Source organism: Podarcis raffonei, chromosome 14 (assembly GCF_027172205.1).
Source record: "Podarcis raffonei isolate rPodRaf1 chromosome 14, rPodRaf1.pri, whole genome shotgun sequence".
NCBI classification, from domain to species: domain Eukaryota; kingdom Metazoa; phylum Chordata; class Lepidosauria; order Squamata; family Lacertidae; genus Podarcis; species Podarcis raffonei.
Genome location: NC_070615.1, coordinates 8,586,502 through 8,601,655, shown reverse-complemented (window position 1 = coordinate 8,601,655; position 15,154 = coordinate 8,586,502). Strand labels below are relative to the sequence as shown.

Here is a 15,154-nt window from a genome sequence, read left to right as displayed (position 1 = left end):
TTGTGATACAACAAAAAACAGCATAAAATACAGTATAAAAGCGTGAATAACAATAAATTCAAAGTTCTAAAATCAATTTAGGGGGAAATACATCCACATTTTCAGGTTAAGAATGGCCCTCCAGAACGAATTAAGTTCTTAACCCGAGGTACCACTGTCCCCAGTTGTCACTGCAAATGCTTTTTGAAAACAGCTACAGGCATCCTATTTCTGGAGGCTCTGGAGACAGAAAAGCATGGACGGATCTACCAGCTCAGGAAGTAGCTGCAGCTGGGCTGCTCTTCCTCCCATTTGCTGTGGAGGTTTTTTCAAGGGGGGGCGGAGAGGATATTGTGGCTGCGGAGGAAGCCTCCAAACAGTGAGGAGATTCATTTGTCTCACAATAAGTTGTGTTCCAGGCTTCCGCTTGCTGAAACTCAGCTGGGAATTTTCCCTAGTTCCGTGCAATTTGCAAAGGATGCTCAGTGTGCCTGACGGAAGGGACTGTTTTAATGTGCATTTTATTATCGGTTTATTTGATGCATTTATAGCTCACCTTTCTTCCTCCAAGGTGCTCAAGGTGTCATACCTGGTCCTTCCCCCTTCCTCATGTAATCCCCATGACAAACCTGTGAGGTAGGTTAGGCTGAGAGGCAATGACTAGCCCAAGGACACCCAGTCATAAGTGAGTGGGGATATGAAACCTGGTCTCCCAAGTCCTAGTCTGATGCTTTAATAACCATTATATCACACTAGAAAGCAATGACAAACCTAGACAGCATCTTAAAAAGCAGAGACATCACCTTGCCAACAAAGGTCCGTATAGTTAAATCTATGGTTTTCCCAGTAGTGATGTATGGAAGTGAGAGCTGGACCATAAAGAATTGGTGCTTTTGAATTATGGTGCTGGATGAGGCTCTTGAGAGTCCCATGGACTGCAAGAAGATCAGACCTATCCATTCTTAAGGAAATCAGCCCTGAGTGCTCACTGGAAGGACAGATCCTGAAGCTGAGGCTCCAATACTTTGGCCACCTCATGAGAAGAGAAGACTCCCTGGAAAAGACCCTGATGTTGGGAAAGATGGAGGGCACAAGGAGAAGGGGACGACAGAGGACGAGATGGTTGGACAGTGTTCTCGAAGCTACCAGCATGAGTTTGACCAAACTGCGGGAGGCAGTGGAAGACAGGAGTGCCTAGCGTGCTCTGGTCCATGGGGTCAAGAAGAGTCGGACACGACTGAACAACTAAACAACAACAATATCACACTAGTTCTATGGATGTTTACGGTGCAATGCTTTTTTGTATTGACTGAAACCAGAACAACATTTTTGGCAATGCGTTCATCTTAATTGCTGCAATTCTTCCTAATAATGATAAATTCATCCTACCCCATATCTCTAGATTCCTTTTTATTTCGTTCCAAATCTTTTCATAATTGTCTTTGAAAATATTAATATTCTTGGTTGTAAGCCAAATTCCTAGATATTTAACTTTCTTATGAATCTCTATCTCTATAGTCTGATAATAGCTCTGTTTTGTCTGTTTCTGGTAAATTCTTAACTAACAGCTTGGTCTTATTTTTATTTAATTTAAAGCCTGCAACTTGCCCAAACGTTGTAATGCTTTTTTGTAAAACGCTAATCAAATTTGTGGGTGGCGCCAAACCGGGAGAGGATTCAAGACCGCCTTAACAAAATGGAGAACTGAGGCCCAAACTAACAAAATGAATTTCAGTCGGGACAAAGGTTATAGACTTACAAAGGAAAAATCAGATGCACAAATATAGGACGAGGAAATCCTGGCTTGACAGTAAAGGTAAAGGTAAAGGGACTCCTGACCATTAGTCCAGTTGTGGCCGACTGTGGGGTTGCGGCACTCATCTCACTTTATTGGGCGAGGGAGCCGGCGTACAGCTTCCAGGTCATGTGGCCAGCATGTCTAAGCCGCTTCTGGCAAACCAGAGCAGCGCACGGAAACACAGTTTACCTTCCCGCCGGAGCTGTGCCTATTTATCTACTTGCACTTTGACGTGCTTTCAAACTGCTAGGTTGGCAGGAGCTGGGACTGAGCAACGGGAGCTCACCCCATCGCAGGGATTCAAACCGCCGACCTTCTGATCATCAAGTCCTCGGTTCTGTGGTTTAACCCACAGCAGTGCATGTGAAAAGGTTCTAGGGGTCTAATCAACAGAAGTCTAGTATCCAGATCAAGGGAATTACATAGTACCCATCTATCCCATCTTGGTCAGACCACACCTGGAGTCCTGTGTCCAGTTCTGGGTGCCACAATCCAAGAAGGTTATTGACAAGCCGGAACATTTACATGTGGAGGATGGCCAGGATTATCAAGGGTCTGGAAACCAAGCCTTATGAGAAATTGGTTGAGGAAGTTGGGTATGTTTACCCTGGAAAAAAGAAGACCAAGAGGAGATCTGATAGCCAAATATCTAAAAGGCTGTCATGTGGAAAAGCAGGCTTGTTTTCTCCTGCTCTGGAGGCTAGGACCTGAATCTATGGACTCAAATTACAAAAAGGAGATTCTGACTGAACACCAGGAACAACTTTCTGACAGTAAGAGCTGTTTGAGAGTGGACGGTCTCCCTTGGGAGGTTGTGGACTATCCTTCCTTGGGGTTTATAAACTGAGATTGTATGGCCATCTGTCAGGGACTCTTTAGTTGTGATTTCTGCTGGGGTCATTCCAACTCTCTGTGATTCTGTGACTAAACCACAGACGAGTTCATGGGCCAGCGGCTGCACAAATGCTACCATCATACAGGATAACAGTTTCTTTTTTTCTGTAATGTCTCAGGGCACTCCCATGGTGGTTCACAGAACAAAATCAAAATATAAAACCACAAAATATAAAATCAATATAAAAACAACAACCCCTCCCAAAAAGCCCCACATTTTAAAAGGGCATAGGATGTCTACCAAATTTAGCTGCTTTAGCCCTGAGCCACAACAAACAGAATAAAAATCAGAAACAGAATACATACAGTAACAGAAACCTTAAAACTTTACTTTTTTTTTAAAGATGTATTTCGAATACAGAAAATCCCAAGTTTATTCTCTGGGTTGATCCAGATGGCAAATCAAGAGTATGCCTTTCATTAAACATCTATGCCAGAAATTGTGGGAGCTGTTGTCTTAATTAGCATACTTGTTGTCATTCAACCAATAAATCATTAATTTACTTGCTAATACAAACCAGTAATCAGGGCTATGCAAACATGCACATTAACGGGACATAAAAAAGAAGAAGTAATGTGTTAGGTTGTGGGTGAACATATCAGACGACACAGCGATTCTTCAAACAGCTCTTATTTATTCACAGGCCAAGACAGAACTGAACTGAAGGGCTCAGTCAGCCTGCTTATATAGAGCTCCAGTACCACGTTACTGTAACAACTTTCTAAAACTATCCAATCACTGAACGTCACTTTTGATCCTTCATTTGCATAACTATCTACAGTATCCCCCTGCTGGCCCAGGGTGAGAACTTCAGTACATAACATAATGCATCAGACAAAATTTTTCATCTTAAGCAGACCCAGAGGTATGCAATTTTAAATTGCAATGTATATTCTGGTATGTTCCCCTCAAGAAATGTAGATGGTATTATGTTAAAACCTAAGAAAGGTGGTCAATGTTGCTTTCAGACCAAGAGCCCATATTGCTAACTTTCACACAGTCAACTGGAAACAGAATTCACACAGCAGATCCTCATAACACTTAATATAGCTACAATCTCCATGACTGTTCACCTCCATGCCAAGATCCGCCATGATGTTGACTTTGAGGCAAATTCCATTCAAAGGTCTCCTACAGCATTAATTATAAGCTTCCTCCTTGAGATTATTCTGCCATGAAAGGTCCTCTGCACTATTAATTAGAAACTTCCTCCATGAGTTTATTCTGTCACTAACTGTGTCCTCTTCAGGGGAGCAATGGTATTACCATTATCTTCGCAAGAAGAAAGCCCATAGGGAAATCTCCGGGGACAGCGGGGAAGCGCAGCGCGCCTTCGCCTCTGTCCCCGGACCTCTTCTGAAGGCTGGCGGGGGGAGAAGGGCTTTCCTCCCCACCGCCAGCCTTCAGAAGGCTGTTCTCCAAGCTGCGGATAGCAGCCTGCTGCCCCGCACGAGGGGCGCTCTTAAGCAGAGCGCCCCTCGCGCGGGGCAGACATTCGCAGCTTGGGGAGCCCTGCAGGACTTCCCCGCAGGGCTCTCCAAGCTGCGGATAGCAGCCTGCTGCCCCGCACGAGGGGCGCTCTTAAGCAGAGCGCCCCTTGCACGGGGCAGACATTCGCAGCTTGGGGAGCCCTGCAGGACTTCCCCGCAGGGCTCTCCAAGCTGTGGACAGCAGCCTGCTACCCCTATCCGCAGCTTGGAGAGCCCTGCGGGGAAGTCCTGCAGGGCTCCCCAAGCTGCGAATGTCTGCCCGGCGCGAGGGGCGCTCTGAAGCAGAGCGCCCGGCGCGTGGGGCAGCAGGCTGCTATCCGCAGCCTAGGCAGCCCTGCGGGTACTCTTCTGAAGGCTGGCGGCGGGAGAAGGGCTTTTCTGGTCTGAAGGTGGTCTCCATAGGAACGCATTAATTGATTTTCAATGCATTCCTATGGGAAACCGTGCTTTGCAAGACAAAAAACTCGCAAGAAGAAAAAACTTGCGGAACGAATTAATTTCGTCTTGCGAGGCACCACTGTCTAGGTCTGTGAGGAGGGTCTCCTAACCACTCTCAGCACCCTTAACAAACTACAGCTCCCAGGATTCTTTGGGGAAAGCCATGGTTCTGTAATGTATGTTTCCGAGCACAATTCAAAGTGTTGGTGCTGATGTTTAAAGCCCTAGACAGCCTCAGCCCTGTATAAGAAGAGGAGGAGGAGGAGGAGGAAGAAGAAGAAGAAGAAGAAGAAGAAGAAGAAGAAGAAGAAGAAGAAGAAGAAGAAGAAGAAGTTTCCTCAGCTACTCTGGGCGGCTTCCAACAAAGTATTAAAATACAGTAGTCTGTTAAACATTAAAAGCTTCCCTAAAGAGGGCTGCCTTCAGATGTCTTCTAAAAGTCTGGTAGTTGTTCTTCTCTTTGACATCTGGTGGAAGGGTGTTCCACAGGGCGGGCGCCACTACCAAGAAGGCCCTCTGCCTGGTTCCCTGTAACTTGGCTTCTAACAGTGAGGGAACCGCCAGAAGGCCCTCAGCGCTGGACCTCAGTATCAGGGCAGAACGATAGGGGTGGAGACGCTCCTTCAGGTGTACATTGAAGGAGCATCTCCACCCCCATCATTCAGCCCAGATACTGAGGTCCAGCACTGAGGGCCTTCTGGCAGTTCCCTCACTGTGAGGTTACAGGGAACCAGGCAGAGGGCCTTCTCGGTAGTGGCACCCACCTTGTGGAACGCCCTCCCATCAGATGTCAAGGACATAAGTAACTATACAACCTTTAGAAGACATCTGAAAGCAGCCCTGTGCAGTGGTACCTTGGTTCTCGAACTCAATCCATTCTGGAAGTCCTTTCGACTTCCAAAACGTTCAAAAACCAAGGCACGGCTTCTGATTGGCTGATTGGCCCCGGGAAAAATGCTGACAGCCGAAACGGATGTTTGCCTTCTGAAAAACGTTTGCAAACCGGAACACTTACTTCCAGGTTTGTGGCGTTTGGGAGACGATTCGGGAACCAAGGTTCCACTGTATAGGGAAGCTTTTAATGTTTTGATGTTTTGTTTTGTTCCTTTATGTTTTGTGGGAAGCCACCCAGAGTGGCTGGGGTAGCCCAGTCAGATGAGCAGGGTATATATAAAAAGAATGGTGGTTGAGGAGTTTAGTTAGTTTGGGGGCAGCTTGTATGCAAAACCCTCAGCGGGTAGGTCAAAAACTTGGTCTAGGTGTCCCCTTACCGTTTCAAACATGCCTGGGAAGATCCCTTAGACCAGGGGTCAGCAAACTTTTTCAGCAGGGGGCCGGTCCACTGTCCCTCAGACCTTGTGTGGGGCTGGACTATATTTTTGGGGGGTGAATGAATGAATTCCTATGCCCCACAAATAACCCAGAGATGCATTTTAAATAAAGGCACACATTCTACTCATGTAAAACCACACTGATTCCTGGACCGTCCGTGGGCCAGATTGAGAAGGCAATGGGGCCAGGCCGGCCCCTGGGCCTTAGTTTGCCTACACATGCCTTAGACCAGGGGTCAGCAAACTTTTACAGCAGGGGGCCGGTCCACTGTCCCTCAGACCTTGTTGGGGGTTGGACTATATTTTGGGGGGGGGGGTGAACGAATTCCTATGCCCCACAAATAGCCCAGAGATGCATTTTAAATAAAAGCAGGCATTCTACTTATGTAAAAACATGCTGATTCATGGACTGTCTGCGGGCCAGATTGAGAAGGCGATTAGGCTGGATCCGGCCCCCGGGCCTTAGTTTGCCTAGCCACGCCTTAGACATTCTACAAGACACAGACAACTATCAAAGACTTGCCTAATTCTAGCCACTGCCCTTTCCCCACAGATTCCTGGCACTCTAATTATCATTCTCATTGTGGCGTGTGTATTTATTTTTATATAAACCCTGGAACTATCTATTTATAAAAGCTTGTCTGTGTTTGTATTTTAAGCCATATGATGATGTAGCCTCTTCCTCCAAGAGTTCTCCTGGTTTTGCCTTTCCTCGCCAACACACCACTGTAATTGTCAAGTCTGAAATGCTTGAGGGTTCCTGGATGAAGTCATCTCCATGCCCCCAACACACTAGACATGTAGCTCTACCGACAACACAACCAGAAGGCTAAAGAAAGGGCAGCAAGCTCTCCTAAAAAGGTAAAGGTAAAGGGACCCCTGACCATTAAGTCCAGTCGTGACTGACTCTGGGGTTGCGGCGCTCATCTCGCTTTATTGGCCGAGGGAGCCGGCGTACAGCTTCCGGGTCATGTGGCCAGCATGACTAAGCCGCTTCTGGCAAACCAGAGCAGCACATGGAAACACCGTTTACCTTCCTGCCTATTTATCTACTTGCACTTTGACGTGCTTTCGAACTGCTAGGTTGGCAGGAGCAGGGACCGAGCAACGGGAGCTCACGCCATCGCGGGGATTCGAACCGCCGACCTTCTGATCGGCAAGTCCTAGGCTCTGTGGTTTAACCCACAGTGCCACCCGCGTCCCAAGCTCTCCTAGAACTGGTCATAAAGCAGAGGGGTGTGAGGAATTCAATTCAACTATATAAAATTATAAGACAGCATATTACCTAACTCCAAGAGCTGGTCTTCAGTTTTTTGGTTTTTTTAAAGGAGGAAGAAGTTACTGGTGGAGGCTTCTACTGAAAGCCACAAGGAGAAATCGAATTTGTGCGTGTGTGCTTCAGATCCTCCAGGGAAACAAACAGGGATGCAACCTATTGGAAAAGTCACGTATAGATTTTGCCTTGAAAATGTGAGAAAATGACAGGGCACAGAAGCAGCTGAAGGAGAAAGCAATTGCTGGGCTCTTCAGGATATTAGCCCAAGGACCCAAATGATACCTACGCTGGTTATGAGTTTGTTACTTGTTTAGTCGTTTAGTCATGTCCAACTCTTTGTGACCCCATGGACCAGAGCACACCAGGCACTCCTGTCTTCCACTGCCTCCCGTAGTTTGGTCAAACTCATGCTGGTAGCTTCGAGAACACTGTCCAACCATCTTGTCCTCTGTCGTCCCCTTCTCCTTGTGCCCTCCATCTTTCCCAACATCAGGGTCTTTTCCAGGAAGTCTTCCCTTCTCATGAGGTGGCCAAAGTATTGGAGCCTCAGCTTCAGGATCTGTCCTTCCAGTGAGCACTCAGGGCTGATTTCCTTAAGAATGGATAGGTCTGATCTTCTTGCAGTCCATGGGACTCTCAAGAGTCTCCTCCAGCACCATAACTCAAAAGCATCAATTCTTGTGAGTTTGTTACTGGGCTTTGCTAAATTGAGGTAAAGGTAAAGGTACCCCTGCCCGTACGGGCCAGTCTTGACAGACTCTAGGGTTGTGCGCTCATCTCACTTAAGAGGCCGGGGGCCAGCGCTGTCCGCAGACACTTCCGGGTCACGTGGCCAGCGTGTCAAGCTGCATCTGGCAAGCCAGCGCAGCACATGGAATGCTGTTTACCTTCCCGCTGGTAAGCGGTCCCTATTTATCTACTTGCACCCGGGGGTGCTTTCGAACTGCTAGGTTGGCAGGCGCTGGGACCAAACGACGGGAGCTCACCCCGCCGCGGGGATTCGAACTGCCGACCATGCGATCGGCAAGTCCTAGGCGCTGAGGTTTTACCCACGGCGCCACCCGCATCCTTTGCTAAATTGAATAGGGCCCTAAATTGAGATTGGCTGGACTCCAGTTCCCATCTGTCCCAGGCAGCATGGCCAATGGTCTGAGATGATGGGAGCAGTAGCTCAACAACATCTGGAGAGCCACAAGTTCCCCACCTCTAAAGAACAAGTGATCTCTTTGAAGCTATCCTCCCAAGTGTCCCTTCTCAAAAAGAGGGAGGACGCCCTACCAAGCCAGCTATATTTTTGTCATTCCCCACCCAGCTGTGTTCCACTCAGCTGAGGAAGTGCCTTCAAACTTCCTTTACTCCTTCCCTTCATGCACGTGGCGGAAGTTCTGTTTCTTTCAGCCGACAGGGAGATGGACACGAGAAAGAAACGAGGCAGGAAGCTGCAGCAGCACTACTCAAATCAAAGGAAAGTCTACTGTGCTGCAACAATCCTGTTGCAGACACAGATCTTCTTGGGAGTAGCAGAAGATGGGCAGAATCCAGAATGCTGCAGCTAGATTGGTGACTGGGAGCGGCCGCCAAGACCACATAACACTGGTCTTGAAAGACCTGCATTGGCTCCCAGTACATTTCCGAGCACAATTCAAAGTGTTGGTGCTGACCTTAAAGCCCTAAACGGCCTCGGTCCTGTATACCTGAAGGAGCGTCTCCACCCCCATCATTCTGCCCGGACGCTGAGGTCCAGCGCCAAGGGCCTTCTGGCGGCTCCCTCACTGCGAAGTTACAGGGAACCAGGCAGAGGGCCTTCTCGGTAGTGGCGCCCGCCCTGTGGAACGCCTTCCCACCAGATGTCAAAGAGAATCACAACTACCAGACTTTTAGAAGACATATGAAGGCAGCCCTGTTTAGGGAAGCTTTTAATGTTTGATGCATTACTGTAATTTAATATTTTGTTGGAAGCCGCCCAGAGTGGCTGGGGTATAAATAATATATTACTACTACTACTACTACTACTACTACTACTACTACTACTATTATTAAAGGTTAGGGTTAGGGATCAATGCCTCACATCTCCAGCCACAGATGGGGGAAACTCTAGAGAGCCTGAAACTCTATACAGCCACATTTGTAGCATGGGAGCTGTGTTGCCTTCTGGGTAAACTTCCAGGGTTCAATGGTAGGCACGGCCAAAGGCAAAAGTGCATGGAGCAACAGATTAAACCTCTCTACAGTTCTACACACCCCCATGTCCTTCATCCAGACAAGCAAAGGGGCATCTGTCATGGATGCTTTAGCTGAGATTCCTGCATTGCAGGGGGTTTGACTAGATGACCTTAGGGAGTCCCTTCCAACTCTATAGTTCCATTATTCTATTATAAGCAGGGCGGATAAAAATCAATGATTTTTTTAATTTAAAAAAATCAGATTTTTAAAAATTTAAATCGGCTTTTCAAAATAAAATGCTTTTGGGAGAAAAAATATTTCTAAAGATAAGTTTTCTGTTTAAGTTACGTTATAGTCCAAAGGCTATTCATCAGGAAATAAGTTTTTCATGTGTGCTGAAACTCAGTCTAAGTTGGTTTTTAAGGAAATTGTTATTCAGGAAATGATTATTTTTCTCTTTCCAATAATGTACACAGAAATGTTGTCCAAATATAAACAGTTAACTTATTAAAACTCACAACACTTTCATAATTATCTATGTATTTTTAACAGTATAACCAAATCAGTATTTTTTGATATAACTTTAAAAAACTACTCTGAAAATTTATTCTTCCAAAAATGAAACCTTCATCTGGTTGTAAATATTAAGATTGTACCAGCAGGAATGTCTTTCTGTAAAAAAATAAAAATGATTTAAATCAAGTCTTACTGACTAGTGATTTAAATAATTATTTAAATCGTGATTTAAATCAAATCCACCCTGATTATCACAGTTCATGGATACATTCCAGCCAGGCCATCCACACACAGAGAACCTCTTGGGGTGCAAAATTTCTCAGGGTGAAATGTGTATCCTAGGAAGAAGGGGTGAGACCCTAATCAGAGGTCCAGATAGAGAAGATGGTGGGGGGATGAATTTGGCCTAATGTTCTTAAGCCCTAGTGTGGAGTGGATGGGCCAGAGGTCTGACTTTGTAGAAGGCATTTTATAAAAGCAGGAGGGGAGACTGTTTCTAGAGCATCCACAATTTAACATTGACTTGCCCTGAGCATCAGTCATCCTGGAACACCACGACTCTGGCTGAAAGCCCAGGGCCACAATTAAAACTTCCCAGCACTCTTGCAACCATCTACATCTTCCAGGCAACACTACACTCACGAGGCCCGATTCTCCAAAACACTAAAGCAATATGAAGCTTCTATCAGTAATTGAATGGGGGGAGGGTGTTCATCACTGTAACCAAGTGAAGAGCTGGTTGGTTTCCTCTGTAGGCTGGACTGGGGGGGGGGTCGTAAACCGGCTCTTGTGGTTCCCAACAGTACAGCCTCTTGCATTAGCCAGCAACAGAGCACTTAAATCCATTGGGCAGCATCTGAAACATCTCCCAAAGTGGTACCCAGTTCTTCAGATCTGTCGTCTGCAGCATTGTCAACACCACGCTCATCAATACACTTGCTAGCCCAGGGTTCCCCCTTCAGGTACCTTCAGATGTTTCCAACTTCAAATCCCATCATCCTCGACCAGTGATCTTGTTGGCTGGGTCTGATGGAAGTCCAACAATACTTGGGAGGTACCAGAATGGGGAAGAATGAGCTAGCCACTATGCAACACTGATTCAGATGTGGGAAGCATATTTATTCCTCTTCAACAGCGTTTCACATCCATCTTTGGGAAGAAGTCTCTTCAAATTCTCTTCGGCATTCTCTGTTGTTTACTTGATGCAAACAAGTGGCACCCACCCTGTGGAACACCCTCCCATCAGATGTCAAGGAAATAAACAACTATCTGACTCTTAGAAGACATCTGAAGGCAGCCCTGCTTAGGGAAGATTTTAATGTCTGGTGTTTTATTGTGCTTTTAATTCTGTTGGTAGCCACCCAGAGTGGCTGGGGAAACCCAACCAGATGGGCAGGGTATAAATAAATAATAATAATAATAATAATAATAATAATAATAATAACAACAACAACAACAACAACAACAACAACAACAACAATAATAGTTCATCCACCCATTGCACAGGTGGTCACACCCTTGGCCTTTTAAAATTGTAGGGTCTCCAAACTAGCATCTAATCCTAATGTGCTTAATTTGTTATCCTATATATGTCATGCCCTGTATTGGTTAACAACATCTTTTCCATGCTTTGGCCAAAGCAAGTCTTTCACAACACCTGGACTTTCTTCTTGGAGTTGAGGAAACGGATTTAACCTAGGACTGCATGTGAAGCAGGTGCTCAAATACTGAGCTCAAAGTCCTTCCCTACACCTAAAATGGTAGCTGTCGTTCTGCATGGCTGTAGCAAGAAGAAAAATGGGAAGCTCAGTCAACCAAGTAGGCTAGGGGGCCAATTTCCTTGGGGCTTCCCTTCTCCCTGAACTGTTCCATCCAAGCTGGCTTTTTATAAGAACTGCCACATAATAATTGCCACTGGAGTTTGTTCATCTTCCTCTTCCTTCCCCATCCCCTTTTTCTTTTGTGTTGCATCTTTTAGACTGCTAACATATGGGCAAAAAAAGCTTGTATGTTACTGATCTTCTGCAAGCCACTCTGGGAGCCTTTTCAGCTGAAGAGTGGGGTGAAAATGCTCTATATACGCAAAAATCAATAACTTGAAATCAGCAGAAATTACTGAGACACAATTATGTATAGGGCTGCAGCTTTAATTTGCATGCTTTGTTGGGGTTGCAAAAATAAGTGCGCACAGTTTAGGGGCGTGTGTGGCTGTTGGGATTAATGTCAAAAAGGTTTTAAAGCGGCTGTTTCCAAACTGTGGTCCATGAACCACCAGTGGCCTGTGAGCTTCCTTCATGTGGTCCATAGCATTTCTGTGGATTTGTGATTAATATTCATGCTGATTTTTAATTGTATTCTTATTGCTTCTTTTGTTTCCTATACAGTGGTACCTCGGGTTAAGTACTCAATTCGTTCTGGAGGTCCGTTCTTAACCTGAAACTGTTTTTAACCTGAAGCACCACTTTAACTAATGGGGCCTCCTGCTGCTGCGTGATTTCTGTTCTCATCCTGAAGCAAAGTTCTTACCCGAGGTACTATTTCTGGGTTAGCCAGAGTCTGTAACCTGAAGCGTCTGTAACCTGAAGTGTATGTAACCCGAGGTACCACTGTACTGTATTTTTATTGTACTGTGATCCAAATTCTCTGGAATTCAAAATAAAAGAAGCAATCTTAATACAATTTTTAAAAATCCCACGCCATCTAGCAAAGCACATTACAATTGCTGCTACAACAGGCAGAAAAACCGTTTAGCAATTTTCAAGCGGCAACTGGAAAAATAAAAGCTTGGGAACGACTGATGAGCAGTTGTTTAGTCATCCCCAAGAAGTGATGACATACTTGTTTCAGATCCTCAAACTGGGGATGGGGAAGAACTTGGCAAATGCCATACAGCAGGCACATCCAACTTTCAAGAGACTGCGATCTACTCCCACTATAAAAAAAACTGGCAGTGATCTACCCATTGGATTGACAAGAGTTGTTGAGCTTTTTTTGGGGAGAAGCTTCATCAAAGTTGTTGAGCGATCGACCGGGATCAACCAGGGACACCCCATGATCAACCAGTAGATCACGATCAACCAGTTGGACATCCCTGCCATACAGAAACAAATGATGCCAGCTTCAAAAGTCCTAAGAGCCACAGCAATCTTTCCCAAACTTGAGGTAGTTACGTACGTCTTTTGAAGGTTTAGTCTTACCTGCATACGCCTTCTCAAGCAAAGATAATTTGGGGGTAGTTTTAATGACACTATTTTATCTAGACTAGGGCAAATACCCTGTACCATTTAAAACCCTTTTGCACACGCTTGGGGGCATCCGTACCACAATTTAGGAAACACTTGGACTACATGACTGCAGTGTCCCCACCCCACCAAAAAGAAAAATATTCAGGTTGCACAATTGGGAGCTCTTGCACAACAAACCTTCTTCCATATATATATATATATTTTCAGACTTTCTGTGATAAGGGAAGTGACGAGATGGGGGGATGCTCTGGGAAGCATGAGATTACTATTGCATGATAGAATGTCGTCTAACTTCCCCATCAATCAGCAAACACCTCGTCCGGAAGGACTCATAGTTCAAACACAAAACCACACATCCATATTTCGACCAGCACTGCCACCATTTCTTTTCCGTCAATCCCTGTGTGCCACAGGTCCATTTTATTTTGTTAAGAAATAATTGATAAGATCTAAAGCACCACTCACCCACAAGGGAAGGGTGGCTGAACAATACAGCTACTTTACTCAGAAGTAGACCCAACTGCATCCTACAGAGTTAACTTAAGAAGGCATAGGAGTGCCCTCTGTATTGGCCATTCTCTCCCCCCTCTTCCAATTCAATCTTTATTGGTTTATAAACAATACAGCCAATCACACTGAAACCCATAAAGCACTACAAACAAACTATGTATTGGCCAATCTCAACTGTTGGCCAGAAGATACAAAAAAGTTGAGGCAAAACAGTCCTGTATCCTTATCAACACAGAAGAAGCAAAATATTTAAGGACATTGACAGATTCTGTCTCAGATTTCTCCTTTTTTAAAGAGGTATCCTAAGCAGCTGGCAAGTGGCATATATAAGGTAATCTGGCTGGCATCCGATCTAAGACCTGCCTAAAGTAGACCTATTGAAATCAAGGAACCTAACTTTACCAGGTTCCTTCACTTCAATGAGTATGCTCTGGGTATGGTTAACATTGTACACCCCCTCCCCTCTCTGAGCCAATTCCTAGCGGCCGGTGTCCCTTTGCCCCCCCCCTATAATATTTGAGGGGGCCTCCCAAGTTAATGAACATTGCCATTCCAATGGGAGTGTGCGCCTTGTAATCGATTACAGTATGTGGGGCAGGGCTTATCTTGTCTCCCCCTCCCCAATATTTTATTCAAGTTGGCACCCCTGTGGGTCACACTGGAGAGAGAGAGAGAAAGAGAGATAATCTTTAAAAGCATTTTAAAAAGGCAACTCAGTGCAAGAGCGCGCGCGCGTCCAAGTGAAGACGCCCAGTAAAAAACGAAAAGTTCTGCAGGAATCCAAGATCCTTTTGGCAACGCTTTTGGAGGAAGGGAAGAGGGGCCGAAAGAAGGAAAGAAAGGCGGCTTGTCTGCCTCTTTTCGCCTGGGTGTCGCTCCCTCTCTCTCCCCCCATTCAGCCCAACAGCCAAGCAGGCACTTACTCGGCCAGAGTCCGTCCTTCCCGGGAGCGACTCCGCTTTCGGACAAAGGCGCGCCGTTTCTCCGGCTCGCCCTCTGTTCTGCTGCGCCCTAGGCGCAGGGCGGGTCTCGCCGCCGGCCCGGGACCGTCTTCCTGCCCTGCCCGCCGCAGCACCCGTCGCCCCCAGCTCCCTCCGGCGGGCAGAGGTCGGTGCGCGGCTCCCGGCCGGGGAAGGAGGAGGAGGAGGAGGCCACGGGAGCGAGCCTGGGCAGGGAGAGGCGGGGAGAGGAGCGCGAGCCCCCCTGGCTTCCGGGTTGATTCGGGGCCGGAGCGCCATGTGGCTGCCGCCGTGCGAATGGAATCGGGGAATCCGATTATGGGAAAGGGTTCCGGGGGGTCATCTAGTCCAACCGGCTGCAAGGCTGGAAGATGCCACGGAGTGTCCAGTGCCAGATTTACGTGTAAGCTAAACAAGCTATAGCTTAGGGCCCCACTCTCTTGGCAAACCCCAAAAAAAATTTAAAGGGGGAAAAACTGGATGTGCATTTCCAAAATGTAAGATTAAAATAAAATAAAATAAAACCTACATACAGCAACAGTGTTTTGTGTTGT

At 46.3% G+C, this 15,154-nt stretch overlaps 1 protein-coding gene across 1 annotated transcript in view; it reads right to left on the bottom strand.

Annotated features, from left to right (window-relative positions):
• The window catches only part of CD276 (CD276 molecule), a 47,273-nt gene extending 32,407 nt beyond the window's left edge, over positions 1–14,866 (bottom strand). The window contains exon 1 of the mRNA XM_053365410.1: positions 14,565–14,866. The gene's annotated coding sequence lies outside the window, so the exon portion shown is untranslated. The remainder of the gene's footprint in view (positions 1–14,564) is intronic.
• Between the last annotated feature and the right edge of the window lie 288 nt (positions 14,867–15,154).